Source organism: Agrilus planipennis, unplaced genomic scaffold (assembly GCF_000699045.2).
Source record: "Agrilus planipennis isolate EAB-ADULT unplaced genomic scaffold, Apla_2.0 scaffold85, whole genome shotgun sequence".
NCBI lineage: Eukaryota > Metazoa > Arthropoda > Insecta > Coleoptera > Buprestidae > Agrilus > Agrilus planipennis.
Window position 1 is genome coordinate 38056 of NW_020438910.1, and position 7574 is coordinate 45629.

Here is a 7574-nt window from a genome sequence, read left to right on the forward strand (position 1 = left end):
CTGCATTAAGTTACGTGACTAAAGTCTGCATCTGCAGATATACTAGGTTTTAAACAATACCAAAGTAGGATAACAAATGAGATTTTAGGATTAATAGAAGAAAGACGGAAATACAAAAACAGGACAGATAAAGAAGGGCAAAAAAGATACAAGGCTATAAAGTGGGATAAAGGAAGTGTAGGGCAGCTAAGGAACAGTGGATTGATAGGATGTGTAAAGAAGTAGAAGAAAAATTTCAAGTAGGTAATATAATTAAAAGGAATTTTAGAGATAAATGAGGAAAAGGATGAGGAAATATATTACAGATGGAAGATAGTGTGGAGATAATTGAGCAAAGTTATCCCATAATGAGAGAAGAGTTCGATGTAGCATTAAAAAANATACTTAATAGTGAATAGTAATCTAATCTAGGTCTACCTCTACTCTTAACTCTTGTTTCTAACTCTAATATGCCTCTGTCTAGACCTTCATGCCTGAGAAGGTATCCTAATACTAACCTATCTCGCCTATTTCTTATTGACTTCCATAGACTCCTCTGTTTTCCTATTTTTTCTAATACTTCTTCATTTCTAATTTGTGTCTCAAAATATTTCCCTGAAAACAAAAATACACATATGTTTCCGCAATTTCTTGTCCCCATCCTTCCCTCTCCAATATAGGAACATACTGAAAGAGTTGTATAAAAGTACTTCTTTAACATATTTAGGTTCATCATATAATACACTACACATACTCATTTAGGTACAGCACACGTACCGGATTAATAATTATGATAATGATGATAATACTGTTATTTTTACTCTCAGCCAGAAAGTTTAAACTCATAGATCAGACAGAGCCGTACTGTAAATACAAATCGCAAAATGTATTAGAAGCTTTATTGGGATAGAGGAGACATAATTACAGTTCAAAACGGTTAATCAGGTAAAGTCGGTGCAATAGCAGATTCTATTGGATTAGGCAATAGAAATGATAAGGGAGATTGACTGACATAATTATGCGATAAACATAACTCTACCGTCGCGAATACTTTATTGAACCATCACGTTAGGAGACGCTAATCGTGGAAGATATCAGGTAATTTAGGGAGATATCAGTTAGATTACATACTTGTTAGGCGAAGATTGAAAAATCAAGTGAACGACTGCAGGAGCTATACAGGAGCAGATATAGATAGCGATCATAACTTAGTAGTTATGAAGACCAATCTTAAACTGAAAATTCTGAAAAAGAGAGAAAGTACGAGACGTCTCGGCTAAGAAAACCTAAAATGTAACGAAACGCGTGATAGACCTGGTACAAGAACAAACGGAATATTAAAGGAGGGAGAAACAAATGACAGAGACATAAAGACAGAATGGAACTGCATTAAGTTACGTGACTAAAGTCTGCATCTGCAGATATACTAGGTTTTAAACAATACCAAAGTAGGATAACAAATGAGATTTTAGGATTAATAGAAGAAAGACGGAAATACAAAAACAGGACAGATAAAGAAGGGCAAAAAAGATACAATGCTATAAAGTGGGATAAAGGAAGTGTAGGGCAGCTAAGGAACAGTGGATTGATAGGATGTGTAAAGAAGTAGAAGAAAAATTTCAAGTAGGTAATATAATTAAAAGGAATTTTAGAGATAAATGAGGAAAAGGATGAGGAAATATATTACAGATGGAAGATAGTGTGGAGATAATTGAGCAAAGTTATCCCATAATGAGAGAAGAGTTCGATGTAGCATTAAAAAACTTAAAGAATAATAAGGCGCCAGGTGTAGATGGAATACCGGGGGAAATTCTAAAACATGCAAGACGAGAGGTTAGAGGTCGTATGTTTAAGCTAGTTAGTCACATTTACGAGACAGGAAAAGTTCTAGAGGATTATAAACGGAACATGGTAGTAACCATACCTAAAATGAGAGGCGTGGATAAGTGCGAGACATTTAGAACAATTAGCATATCATGCGTCAAAAATCATAACTAGAATTATACAGAGAAGGATAGAAAAAAGGGCGGAAGAACTATTGGGGGAAGATCAATTTCGGTTTAGAAGAAATAGAGGAAGGCGGGAAGCCATTCTAGCTTTACTGGTAACAATAGAGAAAACGATAGAAAAAAGAAAGAAGGCGTACATAGGATTTGTAGATTTATTAAAAACTTTTTACGATGTTAAATGGGAAAAGATGTTAAATATACTTAAAAATGTAGGGATAAGTTACAAAAATAGAAGAGTGATATTTAATTTTTATAAAGAGCAAGAAGCAGTTATAGAGCTGGAGCTGCAACGTAGAAAAGTAAATATTAGGAAGGAAGTCAGACAGGGATGCACACTATCACCGCTACTTTTTAATCTATACATCGAAGACGCAATCAACATCTTTAAAGACAATACAACTGTAGGGATAAATATACAGGGACAAAAGATTAGTATGCATAGATTTGCAGATGATATAGCAGTATTAGCATCTAGCAAGAAGGAGGAGAGAAAAAAGTGAAAAAGCGAATGTAAAGATAGAAGACGAAAAATTAGAAGAAGTGGCCGATTTTAGATATCTAGGAAGTCGCTGTACGGATGCGAAACATGGACAGTGGGCGCGGCGGAAAAGAAAAGGTTAGAAGCGTTCGAAATGTGGTGTTACAGACGAATGATGAGGATACCGTGGATAGAGAAAGTTAGAAATGAAGAGGTATTAGAAAGAATAGGAGAACAGAGGAAGTCAATAAGAAATAGACGAGATAGGTTAGTAGGACACCTTCTCAGGCACGAAGGTCTAGTCAGAGGCATATTAGAGGCAGAAACGGAAGTTAGGAGGGGAAAGGTTGACCTTCATTAGATTAGATTACTGTTCGCAGATAGTTAAAGGTGTGGGTTGTTCTAGTTATAGGGAAATGTGAAGATTAGCTCAGGAGGTACGTATCCAACCAGTCTTAGGACTGACGACCTTATGATGATGATGATGTTATTTTTGTAAAGTTTATTTAAAGAAAAATATTAAAATATTCGCGTTTGCATACAGAAAAGCTTTTTACTACTATTTCAAAGACCTTACTCGTGTTTGTATTTGTATTTGCATTGAAATACTTAAAATTGGGTATTTTTTATAAGTATATAATTGCTTCAGAATATTTTTTTAATTAACTAAGCAAGTATTACATAATTAATATAATTATGTCTGTAGATATTTCATTTAGAAATAGTGTAAAAACTTTGAAGGAAAGAACCATGTGTGGAAACCATGCATAACAAAGTCAGACAAATATTTCTATAAAATAAAAGTTGCTTCAGATAAATAAGTAATTGCAGTAATTAATAGATTGTGTAAAAAGGTCTCTAGAGATTAATTAAATGAAAAGATTATCTAATTAGAGTTATTAACAATACTGTTATGGTATACAACTATCTAGCATTGAGAGTATTCGGTGGTATACTATATTTTAACTCACCTTTGTCCAGGCAACCCGCGATTCATCAGGACGAAGTTATTCCAAATTCGAATTTTCCAAGGCAGATCTGCATCGCTGCAAATTACAGTATTTAACTAATTAGAGTTTAGCGTTGATTGGAAATATACTACACACAACCCCTTATAATTATAAGATCACGTATCTATCATGGCTAATATTCTTTTAGAAAATATGCGACCTAGAAATTCGATAACTCCTCAAAATATTTATGTATGAATCAAGGTGCTACGAAAATGCAGAAGGACCAAACAATTTTGTTTTGAAATTTCGACTTCTAAGTCCAAAAAACCTCGCTAGGTGCCGTTAAATGCCGAGAATCTGGGCAATCCTAATCCTAACTAATATTATAAATGCGAATGTGAGTTTGTTAGTTTATTTATTTGATTGTTTGTTTGTAGACTTTTCGTGCCTTAACTATTCCACTGATAGTCATGAAATTTTGTAGACATATTGTCAAGGGCATAGGAAGGGACTTAGGTTACCTTTTATCTAGATAACAAAATGTGTTCCCTAGGGATAAAAAAATTAGTTCACTGTAGTCGATTTCACGCCTTAACTACTCAATCGATCATAATGTAATTTTTTAGGCAAATTGTTAGGGACACAGAAACGGACAAAGATTGCCTTTTATCTAGAAAAAAACACTGTTCCTAAGGAATAGAAAAATTAGTTCACTGTGGTCGATTTCACGGCTTAACTATCCAATGGATCATCATAAAATTTTATAAGCACATTGTCAGGGGTACAGAAAAGGACATAGGGTACGTTTTATCAAAAAAAAGCTGTCCCCGGCGCATATACAAATTAGTTTTATGTGGTCGATTTCACGCCTACTAAATCGATCATGGTGAAATTTTTTAGACAAATTGTCAGCGACACAGAAAGGGCCATAGGTTGCCTTTTATCTAGAAAAGAAAAACTGTTCCTGAGGAATAGAAAGATTAGTTCACTGTGGTCCATTTCACACTTAACTATCCAATGGATCATTATAAAATTTTGTGGACACATTGTCAGGGGTACAGGAAAAGACATAGGGTAAAAACGATAGGATTGAGTTTGAGGTAACTGAGTAATGAACGAATGCTTTTGAGTACAAATTAAAATTAAAAAAAAACTGATGTATGTCAAAAAAATCGTTGGGATTACGGTTCGATATCAACAAACTCAGAGCAGTACTCACAATCGAAGCGACGAGACACAGCAAAAGAAGACGCAACGAAAGCAAACACGAAAATAGAAATAAAAGATTTTGAAAAGAATTTAAAATTAAAATATAACAAATTTAACGATTAACAAGAATTACAAATTTTTCTGTATATGTAGATAAATCAATAACACGTTTGATAGGTTTTGGCATTGATTTTTGTCAATCTTTATGTATAAATAAAAGCACATGTAAGTTTCATAGTGTTACAAATTATTAAAATAGAATTACGGACATCAAATGTTCGACTGATCGTGAGTGCGGGCGATCGGGGCCGTTGCATACGTATAACGATGCCATTTCGCCCACTTTATTTTTCCTAAATTTTCAAAATTAAGTAAAAATTTAAGTGTTGCTGATCATGAAAAACTATATATATACATATTTACCATGTTGCAACTTGCAAACGCCCCGTATCATTCTGCTTTCTGACCTTTAAACTTAACTTTTATCTTGTTGAAGTTGTTTATTTTTATTTTATTAAACGAGCTAATAAGCTCTTATACAAGTAAAGTAGCAAGATAAGATGTGTGGGTAAAATATAAGATATAATTGAAATCAAATTACAGGTTAAACAAAAATTGAAATAAAAATTTCAACAGTTTTTTGAAAATACTAATTTTATTTAACGACCTTAATTGCACGGGCAGAGAATTCCAAAATCTACACACTCTAGGAATTGATGAATAAAATATACACCATGGAGCAGCGTTATATTTGTTGAATTCCCTAGCCTTTCTAATCATATAAGGGAGGTCTCTTGGGATGAAGAAATTATTTAATTAAGATACACGATTGGTGACTAATTTGAAAACCATAAGCATGAAGTGAAGCGATGAAAGGAACTATGAATCTTGTCATAGCTTCAGTGTAATCGTGATGGGTAAAACTCATGGGCTGACCACATTTAAAGCAAAGGTAGCGAATAAGCTTATGATGAGTAGCTTTTAGGAGTTTGTATTTGACATCAGTAAAGGGCATCCAGATATTGGAACCGTAAGTAAGTATAGGAACAACAAGGGAGTTATACAGGTGAATCAAAGAATAAGGACTGAAGAAGTCCCTGGTGCTTCTATAAATGAAACCTAACATTTTGCACACTTTGAGAGAGATAGAACTGACGTGTTCGCTGAAGTCGAAGGATGACGAATAAATAACACAAAGGTCAGATATCTCTTGAATTTTCTTGATTACAGTCATCAATTTTGTATTCAACAGTCAATGGGGAGCGCTTCCTATTGGAAACTATGGAGGCATATTTCTCCAGATTAAAATCAAGTTTTTTAGCACAGGTCCAAGTACAAACGGAGTCAAGATCGGACTTGACAGCAGCATCTGATAAATTGGTAACTGGGGACTAAATCTTTATGTCGTCGGCATAGAGAAGAATTTTAGCAAATTTTAAAGTGGTAGTGGCATCATTTATAAAGAGTGTAAAAAAATTGGTCCTAAATGATAAAATGAGAGCCTGCGAAACGCCGGAACTCGCAACAGTATAAGACGCGGACCAATCCAAAAAGGATCCTGTTATTCCTAGAGCATTTAATTTAGAAATCAAGGTGGAATTATCAACGCTATCAAAAGCTTTGGCAAAATTAATATAAATGGAGTCTAGCTGATGTAAGGATTTCAAAGAGGGGGCAATGTCGTTGTTATAGAGCAGGGGGGGGGCAACCTGCGGTTCTTTGAAGGATTATTTGTGGCTCTCGATAAATGTACCCGAGGTCCCTTTTCATCTTTGAGTTATATTTTAAAAAATTATTATCGTTCATTTTGTCATTTTCCTCGAATTAAAAAAATTTGTTCCAATTTAAACAAGAAAAACTCATCGAGTATATAAAAAAGATAGAAGGAATATTGACGGAATTCCAGAAAAGATTTCAAGACTTGAAATATTTTAAATCGTTTCTTGATTTTTTTCTGAATCCATTTGAAATTAACATAATTCAAGGTGAGGTAATTACGACCCAAAAAGCATCTGGAAGATTAAAATTAACAGAAAAGCTAGAAGATCAAGCTCTACAATTAAAATATAAGTCGAATCCAATTACTAAATTTTGGAAATTTGTACCAGAATCGAAGTATCCTGAATTAAAAAAGGCTGCTTGTACCCTAACCAGCTAACTGTACATTTAGTATTGGTCAATTTGTGCTAATAAAAAGAAAGACTAATACAGATAAACTGAAATAAAATTCAGGACCATTTCAAATAACAAAAATAAATTTCCAACATAAAACAGCATGTATCCGACAAAATAATAAAGTTCCATTTTGACCAAATCAAACCGTTACTCTCTAAAAATAATTTTATAATAGAAAAGGTAAAAATGATAGAATAAGGCAGTTCGTGAAGTTTCAGGCGACATGGCATGCTAGCGGACGGATATTATTTAAAAAAATTTGTCCGCTGTGGAATATTTCTTTAAAAAAACGGAGGTGTTGCGTATTATGTGCTATATTGTGTAGATCTATTCGAGTAATCGGGAACAATAAATACAACTGATAACTATAATTTATTGTGGCCGCGCATACCTGTTCGCCATAACATGTTCAAACATTTTNCATCTAAGAGAATTACTGAGAAGTGCTGTCACCAATTATTTGTACCAGAATCGAAGTATCCTGAATTAAAAAAGGCTGTTTGTCGATTTATTTCAATATTCGGAACAACGTACTTATGTGAATCATTTTATTCCACTTTAAAATTCGTGAAATCCAAATACCGATCAGTATTAACTAACCAGTATCTGAAGGAATCACTAAGAAGTGTTGTCACCAATTATTCACCAAATTTTCAACAATTATCAAGAGAACCAAATTAATGTGATTAATTTTTAATATTTAAAATCAATACACATATTTCGTACTTTTGTTTATGTTTTTAATAAATATAATTTCTGTAAAAAAATTGT